Below are 25,953 nucleotides of genomic sequence, written 5' to 3'. Positions count from 1 at the left end.
TGTCTTATAGTTTTTGCATTAATTATATATCATGATCCCTTTAATCTCACAATGTTGCCTTTAACCACAACATGAAAATTAGTTAAAATTACTCCATCTATTAGGATTCATTTTCTCACCTGGACTCCAGATTTGGGGATTTGAGGATCTTATCTCATTACTTGAGCCTTTAGATTTAAGTGCATTTTAAAAAGCAATTAACATTCCAGTGTGATACCTATCCTTCCAGTTAATACCTTATCTGCAGATGCAGAAATTCATAGGATCCATAACTAGTCAAAAATAAACAACCAATATGATAAAGTCCTGTTAAGAATAATCTTGCTGAACTAGTATTTTTCATAACTTTATCTGTATCTAAAATATCAAGGGGAAAAGTACACTAAAACACACACACACACAAAAAGCAAAGCACGACTTTCAAAGGTTAAGAAAAAAAATAACACCAGAGTTGAATAAATTTTGAGAGAACTTTATTACCCCAAACAAGTAAACTCCAAAGAGATGAGAGAGAAAGCTGGTAAGAACCAGTCAGCACGAACAACAGCACTGAGAAAAGACTTGATAGAACAGGAAAAAGGGAGGGAAAAGAAATTCTTGCAAATAATGAGCATTGTCCGAAACCATGAGTCTCTCCTGTTCAAAAAGACTCAACTGTATTATCTCCAGGATCACAGGCACTTCAAAGGAATCCCTACTCCCCCCAAACTTCCAGCAAGTACACTTGCTTTCCAATAAAAGCAGAAATGGAGGGGCAAATTGGGTTTGAGACTGGTTGCCTTTTTTAGGTCCTTTGTTCTGCTCTCTCTAAATTAGAAAGAAGCAACCCTAACTGATCTCCAGAGACCCTCTTATTTACACCAACTATCAAAATGAACTCAGAAGCACAAGCCTGGTCTTTCAGGTAACTTCAGGAAACTGCAGTGAAAAGGTCAGTCACCAGGTAACAAAATCAACAGGCCCTCCTCTAACTAGTTGCGCATGAAGTTAAAATACTTTTGTGTTTAAATATTTATGACAGGCATTAGATGGCGGGTGGAGTCTGGGCTAAGGGAGACAAACTGGAGTCTCGGAGAAAAATAATGTTTTTGTTTGTCCACAAAAGCTTTGAATGGAAAGTGATTTCTGTCAAAATTCATATCCAGCCTTCAATAACCAGTGGTCAAACCTCTAACATTAAAGAGGCCATTCACAGGATGAGTTGATGACTGTGATGCAGAAAAGCAAGGGAAACAAGGGCAGCAGACTTTCTCTGATATAGTATTAGACGTAGTATTAATATGGTCCAGATACTGTTTCATCCTCAAGTTCTACAATGGTCCTGAAGTTAAGGCCTGCTGATGCATGAAGGCTGGTACTCAGCCACTGCAGAACAAAGGAAGAGAGAAAAGGGGTTAACAACCCCTCCTGTCTTACCAACCCAACCACCAGTTTGGTTCCATCATCTTCCCAGGCTGCTAGACAAAGATGACAAAGGCTGGTGAACAACGGACATGTTAATAGAATAAAATATAACTACAGAAGTGTTTCTCATTTGACATCAAGAACCCCATGACTGCATCCTTTCAGTCCTTACTGCTAAGAAATAAAAATGAGAAAGCTCAGACAAAATGTCCTTCCCTACTCAGAGATAAAGGCAAAAGAAAGGGAGCGGAAAGCATTAATATGAAGCGTGCCTAACAATCACAAAAATGTCTGGTAAGCAGAGAACCTTTCAAAGGGTGGACAGAGTCTCCATTTCCATCCTTCTTTACCCCTGTGGAGGCATATTTACACTGTTGGAAACAACTTGCCCAGCAAAGTTAGTTCTCGCTTTCTAATATCTGTAGTCAAGTCAAAGTCACTCAGTCGTGTCCGACTCTTGTGACCCCATGGACTGCAGCCTGCAAGGTTCCTCTGTCCAGGGGATTCTCTAGGCAAGAATACTGGAGTGGGTTGCCATTTCTTTCTCCATATAATATCTGTAAGACCTGGTAAAATGACAGAAAGAAGTTTTTATGACAGCTGCAGAAGCACTGACAGAAACTGGCCAGACAACACGATGCTGAATCCACGGATTTCATAGGTCCCCAGTGCGCCAGGAGATTAGGAAACTTACTGTACTATCTCTTACCCTTCCTCTCCACGCAGGAGACAGCTGAGTCATGAGCCAAAACATCTTAAGCACCCAGAATCTGAGGATTTGTTTGACAGGAAATGAAATTTTTTAATTTTTTATGCATTTTTTTCATTTACTTTTTAATTGCAGAAAAACTGCTTTACAACGTGTTGGGTTTCTGCTGGATGACAACATGAATCAGTCATAATTATATGGATAACCCTTCCCTCGAGTGTCCCTCCCCTCCCCGTATCCACCCCTCTAGGTCGTCAGAGTGCCAGGCTGGGCTCCCTGTGCTACAGAGTAGCTTCCCACTAGCTATCTATTTCACACATGATAGTGTACAATAATGCTACTTTCTCATTCATTCCACCCTCTCCTCCCCATGCTGTGTCCAAAAACCCATTCTCTACATCTGTGTCTCCATTCCTTCCCTGCAAATAGGCTCATTAGTACCATTTTTCTAGTTTCTATATATATGCGATAAAACTTGCTTTTCTCTTTCTGATTTACTTCACTCTGCATAATGGGCTCTTGGTTTATCCACCTCACTACAACTGACTCATATTCCTTCTGGAAGGTGATGAAATTTTAAAAAACTTTCCAAGGATACAAGAGTTTTCTCTGTCAAATGCTTGTAGCTATTCACTCCAATGTACTATACAAATTACCACACCTGAAATGGCAAACTCTAAAAGTGATAAATTGCCTACTTCTGAAGAAAGAGAGGGGAGGCCAGATCATCACTATCCCAAATGAGCAAACAAGACGGTCCACTGGAATGTGTGGGAAGAAAATATTAGAAACTCAAAACTCTCTACTTGGTTTTGTCTCACTAAACTTCCTATTTATGGTATTTGTAATGTACATAATATATTACTATAGCCTACATGTGTATCATTTATAAATAAATTAGTATACATACATTACAGGTATATACCAAGAAATATTTTACTACCAGTGATGACTGATCCAAAAAGTTTAGAAACCATAGGTCCAGATAGCCAGTTAGAACTCATGCTTGTCATGGACTCAAACACTGGGTAAAGCTTTAAGATAACCTGAGAGTTCATTTCTTAACTTATGCAACTTCACTTCATTCTTGCTCAAACATAGCTATAATCTTAATAACCTGTTTTGGAAAATATTTTCCATTACACAAGAAAATTATAAGCAGTGAATAAATTTTGTTTCATCACATTTCTTTTAGACTCAAGTGGGACTGAGGTTGTGTTTGAATTTGGGAGGAAATAAGTTTTCTTTTTAAAACTCAGTGAGATAAAGGCTAGTCTATATGTTATCTGTATATATCTGCTATTCTGCATATTTCCAAAAGTAGATAAGTAAAAGAGGTTTCAACTACTGCTATTCAGTTACCTGGTATTTAGGTAGTTTCATCTTTAATTCTTACAGCACTGAGTAAAAAAACTCTCAGGATATTTTTCTTATAGATTCCAATAAGATTACCAATTAAAACTATAAAACCAACAGGTCAGAGTGAAAAATATCATTTTTTCTAACTTATAGAGTATCAAAATTCTCTGGAGTAGATGGGAAATGTGTTCTGTGTTCAGCTCTTCTTTAGGTAAGTACTCAGCCTCCTCTTCAAGAGGGTAGACAGAATTGAATCCAGCAAGGAACCAGAACCTGTGCGATCAACATCAGGATTGAATGGAATTGCAGCTTGCCCTGGGTCTCCTACTGCTGACACTCCTTGGGCTCTACCATCTCCCACCTCCTCTCCTTCCTCCAGCCAGTAACTGTCCTTGCCTGTTCACTCAATGCCAGCCCCTGTATGCCAGCTGTTGCACTGTACTACCGTACTTTTCAAGGTATTATACTGTAAATCAAAAATGCTTTATTTTTTGTGTTTGTTTTTTATGTATGATTTGTGTGAAAAGTATTATAAACCTATTATAGTACAGTACTATATAGCCAACTGTGTTAGTTGGGTGGGTACCTAGGCTAACTTTGTTGGATTTAACAAACAAATTGGACTTTGAATGCACTCTCAGAACAGAACTCGTTCATATGTAGGGGGCTTACTGTACCGTGATGTTGGGGGTAGGGCTAGAACATATGAAGTCTGAGAGTACAAATATGCAGCCCATAATATATATCATTTCAAAAAGGTTTTGGAAGCTTACTTGTATTAAACAATTTTTATGAAAAAAAAAAAAAAAACTTTACAAAGCAAAACATGGTTGAACATTTGGCATATATCCCACTTAGGCAAAAGTCTGATTCCTAGATATTTGATTCATATCAAATGGGTGTGTCTCTTTTAGGTTCCCATTCAATCAGTTCAGTTCATTCGCTCAGCCACGTTCGACTCTGTGACCCCATGGACTGAAGCATGCCAGGCTTCCCTATCCTTCACTATCACCTGGAATTTGCTCAAACTCATGCCATTGAGTCGCTGATGCCATCCAACCATCTCATCCTCTGTCGTCCCCTTCTCCTCCCCCCTTCAATCTTTCCCAGCATCAGGGTCTTTTTCAGTGAGTCAGTTCTTTGCATCAGGTGGCCAAAGTATTAGAGTTTCAGCTTCAACATCAGTCCTTCCAATGAATATTCAGGACTAATTTCCTTTAGCATGGACTGGTTGGATCTCCTTGCAATCAAAGGGACTCTCAAGAGTCTTCTCCAACACCACAGTTCAAAAGCATCAATTCTTCAGCACTCAGCTTTCTTTAGAGTCCAACTCTCACATGCATACATGACTAATGGAAAAACCATAGCTTTGACTAGACAGACCTTTGTCGGTAAAGTAATGTCTCTGCTTTTTAGTCTAGGTTGGTCATAACTTTTCTTCCAAGGAGCAAGCGTCTTTTAATTTCATGGCTGCAGTCACCATCTGCAGTGATTTTGGAGCCCTCCAAAATAGAGTCTTTCACTGTTTCCATTGTTTCCCCATCTGTTTGCCATGAAGTGATGGGACCAGATGCCATGATCTTAGTTTTCTGAATGTTGAGCTTTAAGCCACCTTTTTCACTCTCCTCTTTCACTTTCATCAAGAGACTCTAGTTCTTCTTCGCTTTCTGCCATAAGGGTGGTGTTATCTGCATATCTGAGGTTATTGATATTTTTCCCGGCAATCTTGATTCCAGCTTGTGCTTCATCCAGCCCAGCGTTTCTCATGATGTACTCTGCATATAAGTTAAATAAGCAGGGTGACAATATACAGCCTTAACATACTCCTTTCCTGATTTGGAACCAGTCTGTTGTTCCATGTCCAGTTCTGACTGTTGCTTCCTAACCTGCATACAGATTTCTCATGAGGCAGATCAGGTGGTCTGGTATTCCCATATCTTTAAGAATTTTCCAGAGTTTGTGGTGATCCACACAGTCAAAAGCTTTGGTGTAGTCAATAAAGCAGTAGTAGATGTTTTTCTGGCACTCTCTTGCTTTTTCGATGATCCAACGGATGTTGGCAATTTGATTTCTGGTACCTCTGCCTTTTCTAAATCTAGCTTGAACATCTGGAAGTTCACGGTTCACATATTGCTGAAGCCTGGCTTGGAGAATTTTGAGCATTACTTTGCTAGAGTGTGAGATGAGTGCAACTGCACGATAGTTTGAGCATTCTTTGGCACTGCCTTTATCGTATAGTAAAAGAACATTTTCTAGATTAAACTATATAAACAGTATTTTTAGTCTGGCACTGCCTACCTAGTACTTCCTTTTTCTTTTAACTTCTCATCTGTATCTTATCGAAAGATTGGTTTAAGGAATTACTCTTCAGACAACAGTAAATGAGATCAAATGAAGAGGAAGGACATTAAATGTCAAGGTGAATTTGAAAACCGAAACTTCAGTCTTAATGCTATTAAAGGAAAACACCAGGCACTGATGCTGCAATGATCTGTCCTCTAACCTAGAGGACCCAAGAGTCATCCATTCACCACACCCAAGCACATTCATTCACAACTCTGTTAATAATAGTACTGTGGGGAAACTCTCTCCCACCATTTCCCAGATTCAGGTTAGAGATTCACTCTGGAAGGCCTATACCCAAAAGGAAGGAATCTGTAAAAGGAATAATGGTGTTTGAAAACCAGTGGAATGAAGGGCTCCATGACAGTCAACTCAGTACCTCTAATGAAGCAGAAATGTAGACACAATCAGTCAGAACTTTTGGGGTCCAGGATATTCAAAGAGCTGTCTGCAGAGTTTGCAAGGATCACTTGAATTAAATGTTGCCAAGTCTCACACTCTCTGGAATGTGTCACAGCAAGAGTTTATCTACATCAGAAGCTCACCAAGGTCACATTATCACAAATGGTGCCCCCAAATAAGAGACCTCAGAAAGTCAAACTTTACCTATGTATTATTACTTGTTCTAAGCTCCAAATTAGTCTTTTTTTAATTCTCAAGAGACTTTTTTCTTTTTCTCTTTCAAAAAGCATAAAAATTCCCCATGTTCTAATCCTCTTACACTGTTGGGAATGTAATTGTGCAGCCAAAATGAAGAACAGTTCAGAATTTCCTTAGAAAACTAAAAATAGGTCTACTGTGTGATCCAGCAGTCCTACTCCTGGGCACATATCTAAGGAAAAATGAAAACTCTAATTCAAAAAGTTATGTGTACCCCAATGTTCGCAGCAGCACTACTGACAGTAGTCAAGACACGAAGCAGCCTAGATGTCCATCGACAGAGGAATGGATAGAGAAGACGTGGCACATATACAGAATGGAATACTACCCAGCCACAAAAAGAATGGAATAATGCCATTTTCAGTAACGTGGACGGACCCAGACACTATTACACTAAGCGAAGTCAGTCAGATAGAAACGAAAATATCATTTGATATCATTTATATGCTGAATCTAAAAGACATGATACAAATGAACTTGTTTAAAAAACAGAAATAGACTCTCAGACACGGAAAACAAACTATGGTTACCAAAGAGGGAAGGGAGGCGAGATAAATTAGGAGTTTGGGATGAGCAGATACAAATCACTATATATGAAATAAACAACAAGGACCTACCATACAGCACAGGAAACTATCTTCAATATCTTGGTAATAAACCAAAATGGTAATAAACCATAATGGAAAAGCATCTGAAAAGGATACACACACATGCTTTGCTGTATACCTAAAACTGACACAATAAAGTAAATTTACTATACTTCAATTAAAAAAAGTTCGCATGTTCAGGCATCTGAACCGTAAGTAGGGCCAGTAAGCTTACTTCAAATACGATCAATTCTCATTATTCTGGTAGTTATGTTCTATAAAGTTGCATGAACACTAAATTAGCAAATACGGAAGCATTGCTCCCAGGGGAAATTCAGAATTAGATTCTTGCAAACATCTGGACATATTGTGTCAACATATTAATACATAACCTTGTTTCATGTGAATTTCTGTTTGGGGGCACTTTATTTAACATATATTTTAGGTTCATTAACACTGAACCCTTGGCCAACAGCACTATAAATCACACCTGCTGCTGCTAAGTCACTTCAGTCATGTCCGACTCTGTGTGACCCCATAGACGGCAGCCCACCAGGCTCTCCGTCCCTGGGATTCTCCAGGCAAGAACACTGGAGTGGGTTGCCACTTCCTTCGCCAATGCATGAAAGTGAAAAGTGAAAGTGAAGTCGCCCAGTCATGTCCGACTCCTAGCGACCCCATGGACTGCAGCCTACCAGGCCCCTCCGTCCATGGGATTTTCCAGGCAAGAGTACTGGAGTGGGTTGCCATTGCCTTCTCCCTGAAGTACAAAAAAAGCCTTCTTGTACTTAGAAACACTAGACACTTGAGGACCATTTTAGGTAGTAAAGTCACCAAGAAAAAGCACCAAAATGAGAAAAATGTGGCACTAAATGTTCACTGTATGAGAGCTGAAATGAGAGGGTGGGGCATCCCCTTCTCCAATGTCAGCTGAGAATGTGGGTGTCAGGCAACACTCCTCACCTCTCTGAACATGTTCCAAATAACTGCAAAGGAACCTTGAGTAGGGACTTCTGCATTACCAATAAAGTTTAGTGAGGAGGGGAATTTGCAAATACCAAATCTATGAATAATGACTATGGATTGCACAGGGTCTACATACATACCTCAAACAGCATCACAGTTTTAGTCTCAGTCTTCCTAGTGTCCAGAGAAAGAAAAACACAGACTTCTTCTTTATTATTTTAAATTACAGCTATATCTGGATACAGTTTCAATTTTCAAGTGAGAAACCCCACAGGGCAACAGCTACAGAACACAGGATAAAGCATTTTCCTCCACCCACATGTAGACAAAACATCTATGCACACACAATTCCAAGTTTCTCATTATGTCTCTTCCTGCATCAATCACCAATTCCCTAACTTGACAACACACACACACACACACACACACACACACACACACACACCAACTTTCAAATTTAGAGCCTTGAAAGACATTTCCTGGATCAGCCTTTTGTGAAACAACAACAATATCAGCTTCCTGACTTATAAAGCACATTTTCCTAAACATCAATCTTGAAAAGCACTGTTACTTTGTATAGCCACTCAGCAGGTGGCAGGGTGTGATGAAACAGGAAATGAGAACAAATGCCTCCCACACACACTTGCAGACCACCACAGGGAATAATACATCGGCACACAATCCCACATCTCTATCATCCAACCAGCCATCTTCTGTTGGATGATTTCGCATCCTTTAACTCACTCTTACCCAGTGTTCAGTTATCCTTTGCGTCTATCTGACAATTCTCTACATATTAACGTAAGAAATCTGCCAAGGGTGCCATTACTGTGGAATTACACTGAATTCAAACAGAAAAAAAAAATTACCTAATTCCTAAAAAAATAATTACTTAAATTAAAAGCAAATCTCCTTAAGCCACAGATTTAAAAATATAACATTGAGGGAGTTCCCTGAGGGTCTAGTGATTAAGAATCTGCCTTGCAATGCAGGGGACTCAGGTAAGATCCCTAGTCAGGGAACTAAGATCCCACATGCCGTGGAGCAATTAAGGCTGTGTGTGCTGCAACCAAGAGCCAATGTAGTCAAATAAGTATTTTTTTAAAAAAGAATTTTTAAAAACAAGCATATAACATTGATATCTCAAGAAATTATTAAACCCTTTTCCTCCAACTACCTCCAAAGAGTAGTTTTCTCCCTAGTTATCAACTAGATAACATCATTTATTCTACTTCAGTTATAAAACCACAGGATATTTTCCTTCACTACCCCAGAAATCAAAGGAGCCAAATAAATACAAACGGTGGTATACTAGTGAGAGCATGACCCAGACAACAAAGGAAGAGCACACAGATGTTACCATCACCCACAAAACTGGAAGTATCCCAGGAACATCTGAGCATCCACAGAGCATCTCGGTCATTTAAACTCTATGACAGGCCAGAGTGATGCTCAGAGAGCCAGGACACAGAATCCAACAGAAGGGACTCAGCTCTGGAGCCCCAAGAAAAGCATTAACATCTGTTCATTTACTTAAAATCATAGATGCTCTGTATGGTGGAAGGAGCATTCCCAAATCTAATCGCCTCATTAACAGGTGAGGAAGCAGGCCCACAGATTAAATGATTTGCTAATACAACCTCTGAATCACAGACTGAACTGTATGACTATGTATTTGCCTCATAAAAAGACTATGGAAAGATGATTTAGGAAACAATAAAAATACTCAAATTTTAAAAGATATAGGTCTGGGCATTTCATTCCCTTGTTTAGATTTTTCAAAGCACTCTGGACTTTAAAAATCTTACCATATGACATGAGAGATTTTCATGGCTAAGTCTATGTATCTCTTATCTCATTCTGCACACATCCTGCAATCCAGCACACTCGTTCATCTGTCTGTTCAGTCAGTCACTCTCTGAGTAATTCTTCATGATGAGTCTTCGGTGTGCCATGCACTGTGTCACTCCAAACTACTTAACAGAACTCAACCAGGCCATTCTTTGTGCACTCAGTGCCTCTGCCCATGATATTCTGTTTTTACCTGGAATGCCTATCTTCAAAAACACAGTAGGACACTAAACTGCATTTTTAATAATTAGGCTTTCTATATCCTGGTGGATAGCTCCCATCTGTCTTACTCTGAGCATGCATTAGCAAAAGAGAAATAATGAAACTCCATACTTATTATTCCCAGGCACATACAAGGCTGTTTTGAGAATCTGGCAAGAATAGCAAGCTAAATAAAATGCGATGCCTATTTGCCAGTGGGTAGGTGTGTGTGGGTTTGTGTTCGGTCGCTCAGTCATGTCCTACTCTTTGCAAAACCATGGACTACAGCCTGGCAAGCTCATCTGCCTATGAGATTTTCCAGGCAAGAATGCTGGAGTGGGTTGCCATTTCCTCCTCCAGGGGAATCCTCCTGACCCAAGGATCAAACCCATGTCTCTTGCATCTCCTACATTGGCAGGCAGGCTCTTTACCAGCTGAGCCACTGGGGAAGTACCATGCTTAACCATAAAACATTAAATTATTCTCTTATTTAAAATCAAGAGCCAGACAAAAAATGCCCCCTTCACTACCTGCATTCCAGACTCCATTCATGACTCATTGCCTTCATAGCCAAGCCTCAGAAATCCTCTGGTAGAGAGCTTCCCTCATGGCTCACAGTCACCTTCTTTCTTGTAGGTGGTCAAGCGAGGAAAAAAGGAAAGATTCCAGCACCCTTAGGCTCTACCCCACAGCTATGCTTCTACCCACTGCGGGAATATGAGCATGTCCCCTCAACCTTCAGAGTCTTGATTTCCTCAACTAGAAGAATGGGAATAAGCGATTTCAGTAACAAAGCACTTACTGAGGTCCTGCTAGCCAACGGAACAGATACATAAGGCTTCATGAACAACAGGTAAACAGATAATACAGCTGTGCAGAAAGTTATCACAGTAAAAGGTATGAAAAGGCTTTGGAAAACACAGATGAGAAACCAATTAATTCTGTTCTACTTAAATCACAGGACTGGAGTAAGGCTCAAAAAAGATAAGATACGTGAAAATAGTTTTATAAATGACAAATCCTTCCACAAGTATGGGTTACAATGAAACAGCAACTCACTCCAATATTCTTGCCTAGAGAATTCCATGGATAGAGGAGCCTGGCAGGCTACAGCCCAGAGGGTTGCAAAGAGCAGGACATGACTGAGTGACTAACACATACAAGCTAGCATCTGCTGTTCTGATGCATGTTTATTCCCTAGACCATCTAGGACACTGTAACTGAATTAATTCAGTATATATTATATAAACTGAAAACTGTGCAAAGCCCAAGAGATTCAGATTAATGTGCCAAGTACAAGACGCTGGATGAAAGTTCTCTGATTACAAACTACTCTTTTTCTTTACTGACACATAATTCACATACTATAAAATTCACCTATTTAGCTTTTATAGCAAAATCTGACCTGATGTGAATGGGCTATTTATAGTCATTATTCCATTTATGCATGAATTTTCCTTTCACTGCAGAAATTGCCATGCATTCAATTATGGGGTACTTGTCCAAAAACTGGTGAGAGGAGGAGTACATAATATACACTTTGGGTTACATTTCTAAAAATCATGAATTCTGAAACAGTCTGCCCCATGGGTGTTGGAGCTGGGACTCAGATCAGTTCAGTTGCTCAGTCGTGTCCGACTCTGCAACCCATGGACTGCAGCACGCCAGGCTTCCCTGTCCATCACCAACTTCCCGAGCTTGCTCAAACTCATGTCCATCGAGTCAGTGATGCCATCCAACCATCTCATCCTCTGTCGTCCCCTTCTCCTCCCGCCTTCAATCTTTCCCAGCATCAGGGTGTTTTCAAATGAGTCAGCTCTTCGCATCAGGTGGCCAAAGCTTTGGAGTTTCAGCTTCAGCATCAGTCCCTCCAATGAATATTCAGGACTGATTTCCTTTAGAAGGGACTAGTTGGATCTCCTTGCAGTCCAAGGGACTCTCAAGAGTCTCCTCCAACACCACCGTTCAATAGCATCTATTCTTCAGCACTTGGCTTCCTTTATTGTCCAACTCTCACATCTATATGTGACTACCATAGCCTTGACTAGACGGACCTTTGTTGGCAAAGTAATGCCTCTGCTTTTTAATATGCTGTCTAGGTCGGTCATAGCGAGACCTGCAATAACCTAGTACCTACTTCACAGAGTGCCTGTGAGGATGAAGAACATCAAGGGCTAGCTCAGTGCCTGCACGCAGCGGGTCTCCCTCAAGAGTCAGGGGCTATGGGACTCCCCTAGTGGTCCAGTGGCTGACTCTGAGCTCTCAATGCTGAGGCCCTTGGTTTGATCCCTGGTAGGGGAACTAGATCCCACATGCCACAAAAGACCCTGTGCAGCCAAATAAATAAATAAAAATAAATATTAAAAAAAAAAAAAGAGTCAGGGGCTACTGCTAGCCTTCCAGGACTACTTGGTGAAGAGCACTAATACCACCAAAACTTTTCCAGTTTTGACTTCTTCATTCCCATCCCAGTGGATGTACCTGCCCTTCCTTGCTTATGTACTATATATGACTTCTGGCTTATCATGTCATACCTTGTACTATAATCCCAGATGTTACTTCAATTTACCTAAGAATAATGACTTTACACTTTAAGTTCACCTTAAGCATCTGAGTTTGGGTCAACTGTATCCACTGTTATTCTCCACAAGAAGAAATGAACACAAAACAGGTAACTCAATAAAATATAATATCATCTAAAAGATGCTTAAAAGACAACAAACAGCAAAGGCTTTTTAAAAATACCTTGTTCAAATAAGAAATTGAGTATCACCAGCTACTTTCGATATAGCCCTTAAGCTCCTCAGTAGGTTACTAGGAAACGGACCCTAAATTCATCTTCCATATGCTAAAGGAAACTCAGGTTAATGGACTCCAATCTACTCATTTCCTGGAAGACTGACAGGTATAAACAGTTAATCTCTTTTTGCCATTCACCTAGCACAGAAGTACCCATGTGAGGCCCCTAATAACAGATCTTTACCAAGTTCCTTCTGCTATCATGATACTCCCAACACTATTAATATCAAGGTCAATATTGACAAACTACAGAACACTCAGTGCAGAACTGTATCAACAAAGAAAAGCACAAAATACATTTGGCAGTTATCTGGTCAACTTTAAAAGGAGCCATCCTAATCTCTTTTATTATTATTAAAATAAGAATGCTTTTGTAACTTAAAAATATACTTACCAAAAAAACAGAATTCCAAACAAAATTGAAAAGCCTTATGAATCAAAGATTACATTTCATTTCTGAGCAAAATCCCAGAGTTCATCAGTAAATCATCATCAATAGTTAGACAAAGTCCTAGGTATGAAATCTGTAAGAATATGACCTCCTTTAAAGATTTTTCTAGAAAATATGGTTCCATTTCAATGAACACTGGTATCAAAACAAGAAATTACGTTTCCGATGCACTCTTAGAATGTACTTAGCCTTAACCTGTGACATTAGAAAAACTATACACCAATCACTAAAAATACAATAAAACTTATCATCCCAAGCTCTGCAGATACTTTACAGGATACCTCATTTAATCTTCCAACAACTCTTTGAGATCACAACACTGCTTATCTTCATTGGTTGTTCAATTTTAAAAAAGAACAGAAAAATTGAGAGTGCTGGATTTTTATTCCATTTTCCCCTGTATACAATACCAATCATGTGCTCATATACGTTTGTATTAGCCTACAGTGAAAAGATATAGGGGAATTTAAAACTTTAACCTGCAATAAAGGGACTTCCCTGGTGGTCCAGTGGTTAAGAATCTGCCTACCAATGCAGGGGACCCGGATTCAACCCCTGGCTCGGTTAGATTTCACATGCCATGGAGAAACTAAGCCCGTGTGCCACAACTGCTGAAGAATGTGTTCTTGCCTGGAGAATCCCAGGGACGGGGAAGCCTGGTGGGCTGCCGTCTATGGGGTCGCACAGAGTCGGACACGACTGAAGTGACTTAGCAGCAGCAGCAGCCACAACTCCTGAAGCCATACACTCTAGAATCCAGGAGCCGCAACTACTGAAGCCCACACACCCCGGAGCCAGGGCTTCACAAGAGAAAACACCACAATGAAAAGCCCACATGCCACAACGAAGAGCAGCCCCTGCTTGCTGCAACTAGAGAAAGCCCCCACGCAGCAAGGAAGCCCTAGCACAACCAAAACTAAAAAAAAAAAAAAAAAGAAACAGTATGTACAAATACAGATGTTTGTATGTATACATATGTATGTACATGTGCATGCATATACTGACTTATACACACACACACATCTCCTTCCTATTGGTGGTGTTTCTCTGGAGATTCATGACTTATATATACTTAAATGTATTATATATAAAATTATAACCACCAAATGCATTAACTCATGCACACAAGTTAACCTGTTTTCAGAAGACATTGGAAAAACTCTTCCCCATCTCTGTGCTATATCTGAACTTACATATGTGGGTTAATTAGGCCAGTTATAGTTCCACTTTGTTTTCATGTAAATTCAGTTTGGGGCTTGTCCAGTTGTGTAAAATTTTACAAATACATACACTATTACTGCCCCTGTGTGCCACACTCAGATGCCAGAGAAAGCCTAAACACACCTGATTCCCTGGTGCTGCGCGTGCCACAGGGTAAGAGTCAATTCTACAATAAGAAGGATGTTACCCATTTTGCTTCATAATATCTTAACACATATTTAAAGTGTCAGATCTTAGTCTCCTTTATACTTATAACCTGACAATGAAAATGTAACTAATTTGTCATTCAAAAATAAATTACCATATCCCAGAATGAACAACGTTGTAGGCAAACATGATCTTAAAAAAGAAAAGGGGAAAAGTATCAAGTTTGATGTATGAGCAAGCAACTGTTGAAATTAATTTAATATCATCATCTCATTAACACCCCCAGGGAAGATTCCAAGCAAGAGCATCCTTTGCATATCTGAGTTCATTCAGTGTCTGAAACTGGCTAAATTCATTCTAACAATTCAATTTGATGAGACAGATATATCTCTGAACGTTTGTTTTTTAACATTTCTTCAGGAAAAAAAAAACATAAAGAGTATTTATAAGATATTATGCTACACTGTTTAAAGGAATGATAGTAAAGATCTCAGGAACAGCATGGCCCTGACAAAATCAATTACCACAATGTGTTCAATAGTAAGCATCAGATGCCAGCATCTTCCAAATAGTAATGAACAGTCACATAAAAGCTGCCAATTTCACTAAGCCGTCTTTTGTTTCATTGTTTATTTATTTATTTATTTTTGGCCGTGCTGGGTCTTCACTGCTGTACAGGCTTCGGGCTCTCTCTCTAGCAGCAGAGAGCAGAGGCTACTCTCTACTCATGGTATACGGGTTTCTCACCATAGAGCCTTTTCTTGTCCCAGGGCATAGGCCTTAGCGCATTCAAGCTTCAGCAGATGCAGCACATGGGTTCAGCAGTTTCAGCTCCCAGGTTCTAGAGCATAAGCTCAAAAGTTGGGGCACATGGGCTTAGTTGCGCTGTGTACGCCACCTCTGAAATGCTCATTTTCTAGGGCATCAATACCCACATACAGCAATTTCAACTTTTTTTCATACTATTAGCTATTAGCTCTGGAGCAATGTGCTGATTTCTAATGATATTTCTTAAATTACTTTTGGTTGATAAATTCCATCCATTAACTACCTCTGAAATAAAAGATGGATATATTAATTTGCCTATACTCCAGAACAAGCTTTAATCTTATTATACTGAAGGCTTACAGACAAGTGTTAGTTTAGACTCAATATGTAAAACAAAATAAATTTGACTATATTGATACTTTGAGTGAAACGCTGACAGTCTTTTGATTTAAGTAACCATGAACATCTTAAAATGTAACAACACACATTCAAAAATCATTTTATGCTAAATAATGAAACTGGATGTACAGATATTCACTAACTCCCTATCTGTGCCCCTAAAATGAATTTAACAGATATGGAACACTAAGATCACTAGTAATTTACCTTTCAAACAAAATTTCCTACTATTTCTCCTTCAAGTGTTCTGGATTATGTAAGTCAGACACTACCTTGAAGTTGCAAGACGAGCTATTTTATCAGGTATTAAAGAGCCACACTGCAATTCTTAGCAGTTTCTGACAAGAAAAATACTGAATAATATTGATCCAGCCAAAAAAAAAAAAACAAAACTAGAATTATCCACGACTTTGAAATCTCATTTTGCAAACAAAATTTACATAGAAATAAATTATAATATTAAACTGACTGAAGGTTTAAACATAACTCTCAAACTGAAATTTAGTGTACTAAAGAAAATAAATGTGTGTAACTTAGTACTATTTTTATCTATCTTATGTACTGAGAGTTTGATTTCATTAAAGGGTCTGTTAACTAAGAAGGTTTGAGAACTGCTATATGTAAATGTTGAGGTCAACTGGGGATATTAATATTTATTTTTATTTATTTATTTGGCTGTGCTGGGTCACAGCTGTGGCATGTGGGATCTAGTTCTCTGACCAGGGATCGAACCTGGGCCCCCTGCACTGGGAGCACCAAGTCTTATCCACTGGACCACTAGGGAAGTCTCCCAACTGGGCGTATTAAAAAGATGTAGGCTTCCTTCTTCACTACTTTTCAATTATGCACAGATACAATTTAACTACACAAAGTTTTAGTTTCCTTAATGAAGTCAATTATTAATATTTACTTTACCAGATGTTGTGAGCATTCAATAAAATGTCTGTGAGGAACCTAACTGGCTCAGTTAATGCAGGAGATGCAGAAGACATGGGTTCGATCCCTGGGTCAGGTAGGTTCCCTGGAGAAGGAAATGACAACCGACTCCAGTGTTTTTGCCTAGAGAATCCCATGGACAGAGGAACCTGGCGGGCTACAGTCTATGGGGTTGCAAAGAGTCGGACACGACTGAGGGACTGAGCATACACCCATCGCAAAAAGTACTGTCAACAACAACCATAACAAAATGTCAGGAAGCCATAATATAATAAGGAAGCGATAGGAACATCTTATAAATGCCAAGAAGAACTGACAAATTATTTCCCAAGATTTCTTCTGGGCCCTCAGCCCAGCAAAGATGCGCTCAGAACAAACAAAAAGCAAAAAAACTAAAAGCAAGAATTATTACAGAAAGAACTTCTGTTCCTCTTTGAAAAACCAGAGCAGAAAATTCCAGATTTAGGTGAAGCTTTTAGATACTAATACCAAAGACTAGAATGGCAAGGACTTTACTTTTGAAGGGAGGCAAGGCAGGGGGCGGGGGCCACGCTGGCAAACCAAAACGTGAGAAATCTAAAAGTGACCCAGGTCCGCCAGAGTTTCGTGGTTTGTTGTTTCAAATGTCTCTCCTCTGGCCTGATTGGCACATCACCCCAGACTCAGTCATTAAAGCACATCTGGACTGCTACAATAATTTAACTAGTATACCAGGATCCAAACTTTTCCTCATTCCAAACCATCTAGCCACTAGACTATTTTTCCAGTAACTCTGCTATGTAACCATGTCACTAATCTGACAGAAAAAGCTTAAAATGGCTCCCTTCCATAACACATCTCAAGGCTGCTTCATGTTCAAAGTCTTCCAGATGAAGTGATCACATCTCCCTGTGGCTGTTACAGAAGCCTGCTTCTGAACACAAATTCTTCTTTCCAATTAAACTGTTTCACTCCTCTCATCAAAGTGATGCAAATTTTGCATCCTTTTCTTTGCTTATGCTATTTTGTCAACTCAGCATAACCTCTAACCAGGATTTCTGTTTTCATTCATTCATTCATTCATTCATACAACCACCCCAATGAGCATCTACGATGTGTCTGGCACTAGGGATAGTGCTCAGGATACAAAGATGACTAAGACCTGACCCTTGTCCTCAGGGGATGTAAATCATTACTTAGTGAGTCAGACATGTAAACAAATCATTAGAACACAGTTTAATAATTGTTGTAATATTGTGTACAAGGTACTATGGAAACACAGGAGAAGTAGTGATTCACACCACAAGAGGTAAGAGATAGAGAAATTGGAATTTGAATTAAGTCTTAAAGGATGACTAATGGGGAGCAGTGGGACAGAATAAAAGGGCAAGTGCTATTTAAGAAAGAATGAAAATACATATCACCCTCCAAGAACTGCAAAAGATCCTGCATTAGAAGTACAAGAAGTAAAGCTGGAAAGTAATTCACATTAGGCTTGAACTTCTAGATACATGATGAAGAGCCTAGGATGATTTTTAGCAGTGACATGCTCAGGGTTTTAGAGCTTGCTCTGAAGACAATCTTCTTTCAAGATCAACAGAGCCTTCTTGCAATGGTGAATTTCACAGTCAGCTTGACTTGGCCAAGGGGTGCTCACATTAAACATTATTTCTTGATGTGTCTGTGAGGTGCTTCTGGACGAGATTAGCATTTGGATGGGTAGACTCCGTAAAATAGCCCGCCTTCCCCAATGTGAAGAAAGTGAAAGTGAAGTAGCTCAGTTGTGTCCAATTCTTTGCAACCCCGTGGACTGTAGCCTACCAGGCTCATCCCTCCATGGGATTCTTCAGGCAAGAATACTGAAGTGGGTTGCCATTTCCTTCTCCAGGGGATCTTCCCGACCCAGGGATCGAACCCAGGTCTCCTGCATTGCAGGCAGACGCTTTAACCTCTGAGCTACCAGGGAAGGATAATGTGAGTGGGCATCATCTATTGTATTGAGAGCCTGCACAGAAAAAGACAGGGCAAGAGGAAGGAAGAGTTCACCCCTTTTCTGCTTCCTGTCTGCCTGTTTGAGCTGAGACCTCTGTCTTCTGCCCCTGGATTGGGATTTATACCATTGGCTCCCCTGGATCACTGTGAGTGGAGAATCTAGAGACCCCTTCTCCCATGGGCCTCAGTTCTTGGTAAGGAAACAAAGAAGAATCTGAGGTCTTATCTGTCGCAAGAGAGTTTACTGAAGATTAGGAAAGAGGGAACAGAGAGAATACCTTAAGACAGAGGTGGGCCAGATCAAGGAAGGCAATGGACCTAGAGGGTGCAGAGACTTTAAGGCAAGGTTATTTGCATAATCCTGGGGGGGTGGGGGGGTCATTGACTGACAGTCTTGATTGACAGTTGCAGGTAATATAACAAGAGGTTCTACTGCAGCATGTCCTCCCCATCATTCAGTCTCTTATAATTAGATGTATGTACTCATGGAATATTTGTGAACATTTAATGAGCCCAATGGCCACCAAAGGTTACCTAAGTACACAATAGTGTGAGGTGTGCGCATGTGCCAGAGTAGGGAAAGTCCCGCCAGTCGGCCAGTGGGCGATCTCTCCAGTCCCCTATTTTGGAGTATTGATAAGGGTGTATTTGGGGTGGGGCTGGTAAATAGCTTAGTGGGATTAGGTGGCCACTGGACATTTAGCTGATGGGGCCACCTCTCACTGCTTGTGGCTAATCTTCTGCCTAACAGCTCTCAGGCCTCTGGATTCAGACTGGAATTACACCACCAGCTTTCCTGGGTCTCCAGCTCGCAGACAGCAGATGGTGAGACTTCTCAGCCTTCACAACTGCATGAGCCAATTCCTCATAATAAATCCTTTTACATAATAAGGTTCAGGATGGAGGAGACATATGTATACCTGTGGCTGATTCATGTTGATGTATGGCAGAAATCAACACAACCCTGTAAAGCAATTATCCTCCAACTTAAAAAAAAAGAATAAAGCAAAAATAAGGATCTCTCTCCTACTGGTTCTATTTTTCTGGAGAGCTCTGACTAATCCATCTCCCCACTGCCACACTGTTCACCCTTCTTCCCTTGCTGCTCTCTCTTCCACTTAAGACAGAACAATAACTGTCATTAGGGAACACTTGCTATGTCACGTGCACTGTGCCAGACACTTAATACCATCACTATATTTAATCCCTACAACGTTTCTAAGATAAAGGAACCTAATGTCAGAAAAATTAAACTTCTTGTCCAAATGGCACACAGCTTGTAAGTGGTAAATACCTCCCTCCGGATTCTGTGGTCTCCATCCATGATGCCATACACCATCCTGCACTGATCAGCCCTCTGCTTGTCCTGTCCCCGTTCCACATCTGTGTGTCTTCTCTTTTACCTATCTCGTAAACTGCTGCCGGACCTGGAGTCCACACTCAGGGCTGCCACAAATTATCAACACTTACTGACTTACACGGGGCAAATCACTTCATTTGACGAGCTTCCTGGGCCGAAATGGAGAATTAGACCACGTAGTCTCTCCGATCACTTCCATTTTCTCCTGCCACACACTTGGGATTAATGTAAATTACAAGTGTTGATATAAAACAGGGCAAATGGTCTCTTACAACTTGGGATGCTGTGGTCCACCATGATGTAACTTATTAATAACCCATCTATCAAGATTTATGCCAAACACCTTTCAAACTAGGAAACTAAACCTGAGTTAACAAAATCATCAACGAAGCCTCCCCTCTTACCTTTGAGAAGGTTTTATTATTCTGCTAACGCAGCCTCCTCTAAGCGTGGCTGCTTTGCTTATGAAGGCTTGATTAGAGGCCACTTCACTACCAGGGGATTCTAAGAAAATCACAAGACAGGCAATAGCTACAGGGAACCCAATGGAAGGAATTATCTATATCAAACTAGTAAACTGAGACACACAGCAAAAACAGATCCTGTCATAGGACAGCTATCTTTCAAGAAAAACTTTCCAGACTTTATTCTAAGGGAAGAAAAATTTACATGTTGTAAAACAGAACAAAATATAGATATTACCTTGACTGAAGAACACTTGGGTATTGAGATTGCAGCTGGTAGATTTTTACCTTTAGTAAATTGTAGAGAGCCTTTTGTTGGTAGCTTTTTGTGAGTTTTTCTCCTCCATTAATCACCTTCTTTTACCCTCCAGGGAAACCAAGTAGGTGGGCAAAAATTCCTGGAGGTTTTCTGGGAGGTACTGAGAACACCCACACCCAGAGACATAAAAAAAAGTACTTCAAGTCTAGATAAACAGTCTCAGAAGATAATTTGGTTAACAAGAAACATTAGGATGAGTAAAGATAAAATATTTACATATTGAGACATAAGAAAATGTTATAGGAAAACAGGAGAGATATCTAAGAACAAAATTTAAAATATTTAAGATGTGTTCTCTAATGATTCATTCACATGCAAAATTCCCAAATCACCAAATCCATCATTCTTCACTAAAGTGAATGTCTTCTGGGGACAAAAAAAAATATGGATCTCTATTATCAAATAACTGCAGAGAAGAAACAGAAATAGACTTAAATTTATATCTTCCAAGTAAAATAACCACAGAGGAATCTTCTCCACCAAAAGTAGTGTATTCAAGTAGCAGGAGGGAGTTCCAAAAGGGAGGGAATATATGTATACCTATGACTGATTCATGTTGAGGTTTGACAGAAAACAGCAAAATTCTGTAAAGCAATTATCCTTCAATAAAAAATAAATTAATTTTTTTTAAAAAGCAGACAAACATAAAGATGTAGAAAATCAAAAAACACTGTAAAATTCCATCACTCCCAGTACCCCCAACAGTTGACCAAAACTCACATCCACTTACCCACACAATGGGCAGGCTTAACATAAAAATCCTTAAATTGATTCTTTAAGTATATGTCCAAGAATTTACTAAATTTAGAACAGAGCAGTCAATAGAGATGAACTTTGGGAAAACTACATCACAGACAAAAAAAATAAATGTCCTGCCATTTTAGAGAGAATGAGAGAAAGTCTCTTTTTAGAAGGGTCAAATATACCCAGTGACAAACTGATAGTTTATTTTTAGAAAGAGATGAGGTCTGTTATTATTTGCTAAACAAGAGCAAATCCTTTTAAAGATGACTTTATGAGTCATCTTAGGGGTTGGGCATAATAAATATCTGGTATGGTTAGTTAAGACACATAATATATAAGGAAAAAAAAACTTCTTAGGGGTTGGGCATAATAAAATATCTGGTATGTTTAGTTAAGGCACATAATATATAAGGAAAAAAATACTTCAACAGAGACTAAATGAGGATGATATATATGTACATTCTCAATTTCCCAACCCTACCAGCTTAGGCTATATCTGACAGCTTTTAGAATTTTTAAGTAAATTTCTATATGGTCTGGAATGGTCTAGGAAGCTTCCAGAAAGACAGGCAACTTTGTATTTCTGGAGATTGGCCTGTATCATGAAATCTATTTAGACATCAAAGATGGCTAAGGAAGTGGTAATGAATGAGGCCTGGCCAAAGAAAGTCCCTGGCAGCATTCAGAAGGCTATAAGGTGGGCACCACTGGGCCTTAGAAATAGAAACAAATGCACCCGCCACCACTAAACACTTCTCTTCTGGAGAAGCTGAGGGGCGAGAACCAGGTGAGTACCCAGCTGTGTTCCTCTGACCCTGTATCATAGAGAAACAACACTTCAGCAAACCAAAGAATACTTGGTCCTGCTCCAGAGTCTTCCTTATCCACTTGTTTAACAGCTCAGTAGGCTGTGAACTCTTCAAAGACACAGACTTTCTTATAAAGCTCACAGTGCTCAAAGCTTTGTACAAAGTGCTTAGTACATGTATGATTATTAATGCTTGTGTTGTGATTTTAAATAAGAGAATTACTCAATTATTATGCCTACCATCTAAATAAAGTAGGTATATAGACTATGAGCAGGATACGCCCTTGGAAGAGGTTCTCTGTTCCATGAGGTATGGGTCTGGGTACATAATCTCCTATTTCTGTTTTTGTTTTTTAATGAGCTCACAAACTGAGATGGTGCATGGAGTCATGAAGAGAGTACTAATCTAGAAGCAGGAAACCTGATCACTATCTCCCCTGGATTTCAGATTCTTCATCTGTAACACGAGTGTGATTGGTAAAATGACTTCCGAGGTCTTCAAGGTGCCTTCATTTTGCCTCACAAAGCTGATTAAACACCAGTGGCATTTGAAAATTTAGGAGAGAGAGCAAAGCAATCAATGGGCAGGGGAACTGAGAAGCAGCCCTTAAGATTGAAGACACTCAAGTCAGGCTTCAAAGACAGTGGTCCTCGTCCAGTGGACAACAAATATACCAGATTTGGCAAGGTCAAGTGTTCACACAGGAGGAAACGGACACGAGCCAGAATACGAGGAGCCGTAAGCGTCAGATAATTCTCTCGGGAAAGCTGACTAGTCTCAAGATCAGACTTTTACCATTGAAGCTTATTATTGATCTAAGCATTTTTCAAACAATACACAGGCTTGAGATGGGGGAAAAAAAAGTTGGTAGGTCAAAGTCAGCATTAAAAAAATAATTAGAATGGAAATATCAGAGTCAGTCTTGTCTTAGGACACCTGTGTCCACAGTCCTGAATACGTGGCAATATAAAATATTCCTTCTAAAGGGTTACAGTTAAAAATATAGAAGAAAACTCACCTATTAAAAATTGACAAAGAAACTAAGTTTTTTGAGTCTTTAAGCAAATTTTTCAAGTTTTTTAATTTAATGCATTGCAAAACCCTAACAAGAGATCTGATTTACAGCACTCTGGTACCATAAATTCAAACAAATAAATTCAGAAAGGGCTGATCTTTATCCTTCCTGGACAGGAAGCAGAAGTACAGAGAGCTCCAGCCAACACGAGGAAGAACACAGTAATCATTGTGTAAGTGCCTTGTGTCATTTACCTGTGTTTGCATAAGGAAACCCACATGCTCGCAAGACAATAAATCCTTAGGTTTCCAGTCACTAAGCCCCTCAAGAACTTTTATGTAGCTTCTTTGAGAAAGAAAGAAAATGCAAATGCAGAAAAGGTTTCTACTTAATCCAAATAATTTAATGAATAATTATGAATGAATAAGAACATCTCTGTCCTCAAACTGCTTATAATCCACGAAGGGAGATAAGACAAACACCCAAAAAGACATGGGCTGTGCTCAAGGTGAGGGAGAGGGAGGAACATGAGTAGGAAAAATAAGAAATTAAAGATGTTAAGGCAAAGAAAGCAACTGAAATTAGCATTTTGGTATAAACAGAGTATCGGCTGGCACAGTTTGGGAGAGACAGTATTAGAAGTGGAAATCAGGGTACCTCTGAAGGAGGCAGGAACAGCAAAGAAAAGGCATGAGAGCTGCATAAAAATGGACAGGCAGCTAGTCAGACGCCTGTAAGGAAATTGTGGTAGTTAAGGCTATGGCTGATGGCACCAGGGCGTGTACCTTCTCTTTGGCAGGCCATGACAGGGGAGCTTTTTGGTCAAGGGGAATGGCAGGAACCTATGGATACCAAGAATCTGAACACAGTCGGCTTCTTAGGGTTACCACATTCATGGCTCTCCCTGAGATCATCTTAATGATGGGTTCCTACACCAGCCTCCCATGCAGCAGCCACAAAAGGATACCGACCATAAGAGTCTGCTCTCTCAGACACAAGATCCCCGTGATTGGAACTTGGTTTAAAACTACTGCCAAGCTTCGGTTCTCACACAAAAATGCACAGCCTCGGGATGCTTCTGGCTCCTCTCCCGCTACTCTCCAGTGGAAGCCAAGTAGAAGTGCAATTTCTGCTGGGAGTCCACAGGCTGTTTTTTTTAAAGCAACCATTCCAGGAAGGAATACAGGCTGATTCCCCTGGGGGGAAAACAGCTTGGGCTTTCCAAGTCAATACCCCAGAGACTCAATAACTGGCCCAATTATCTACTGCTGCACAGAAGGCCACTCCAATGCTCAATGGTTAACAACCACCACCATTTTTATATTTCACGATCTTGAGAGTCAAGAATTTGGGAAGGGCTCAGTTGGGTGATTCTGGCAGTCTGCAAGGCGCTGACTGAAGTCACTTGGTAGTATTCAGCCGGGCTGGTCATGCCTGGTGCCTTGGCCGGGATGGATGGAAGGCTGGACACTGCTGAGAGCACTCACCAGAGGGTCTATCCATGTCCTCTCAAGTCTAGAGGTTTTAGTATAGTCAGACTTCTCCATGGCGGCTCAGGCTCCAGGAGACCAGGGCGGAAGCTGCCACTCCTCTCAAAGGCTAAACCTGGAACGTCTGCGCTCCCACTGTTGGTCAAAGCAGTCACACGCCAGTCCACGTGCAAAGGGAAGGATGTCGAAGCACTCATGCCCATCTCTAATCTATTCTAACCAGCAAAATCAGAGCTGCATCTTAAGGCAGACATGATTCGCTAACTACTCATGATTGGGAATTTTAACTCAGGTGAAGAAAAATCCATTTGACCACCTCACTTAAAAGGAGAGAAAGAAAGGGAATTCTAGAGCCAAAGATACTCTCGGACCCCGTCACTCAGGGCTTAAGACTAAAAAACTTAGCCAAAGAGAAACTAAATGTTCAGTGGTGAGCACACTGTAGGGTGTACAGAAATGAAAATGTAATGCTGTACCCATAAAACTTACATGTTAGAAAACAATGGTACCTTGATAAAAAAAAAATTCTTAATTAAAAAAATTAAATCACCAAAAAAAAGAGTTAGTAAGGAATCATGGAGAGCTTTCTTCAATTTCAGTTTCTATTATAATGGAGGAAAGGCAGATTAAAAATATCAGCAAACACTCCTGGAGTGCACACCTGGCACAAATAACTACATTAATACATTGGAGAGGCAACGAAATCATAGATACAGTCCCTGTCTATCAACGTCTCCAAGTGGTGAGACAATATATACACCAAAATGTAGTACAAGACAGCACTTGAGGAAGTAACAGCTGGCATTTCAGAAACAGGAGAGAGACTGTGGAGACAGGAGACTGGTTAGAAAACCACCTGTAGGGAGGGAGGAGGGAGGAGGGTTCAGGATGGGGAACACATGTATACCTGTGGTGGATTCATTTTGATATTTGTCAAAACTAATACAATTATGTAAAGTTTAAAAATAAAATAAAATTTA

General features: G+C 40.0%; 1 protein-coding gene and 1 long non-coding RNA gene across 2 annotated transcripts in view; both read right to left on the bottom strand.

Annotated features, from left to right (window-relative positions):
- Positions 1 to 25,953, bottom strand: part of LAMC1 (laminin subunit gamma 1) — a 121,486-nt gene that overhangs the window by 71,685 nt on the left and 23,848 nt on the right. The window lies entirely within an intron of this gene.
- Positions 1 to 25,953, bottom strand: part of LOC139176433 (uncharacterized) — a 66,354-nt gene that overhangs the window by 17,430 nt on the left and 22,971 nt on the right. The window contains exon 2 of the long non-coding RNA XR_011560910.1: positions 1 to 25,829. This exon is cut by the window's left edge and continues 17,430 nt beyond it. This is a non-coding gene — a long non-coding RNA (uncharacterized lncRNA). The remainder of the gene's footprint in view (positions 25,830 to 25,953) is intronic.

Source organism: Bos indicus, chromosome 16, assembly GCF_029378745.1.
Source record: "Bos indicus isolate NIAB-ARS_2022 breed Sahiwal x Tharparkar chromosome 16, NIAB-ARS_B.indTharparkar_mat_pri_1.0, whole genome shotgun sequence".
Taxonomy (NCBI): Eukaryota; Metazoa; Chordata; class Mammalia; order Artiodactyla; family Bovidae; genus Bos; species Bos indicus.
Note: the sequence above shows the minus strand (reverse complement) of the source record. Positions and strands in the feature narration are given on the sequence as shown.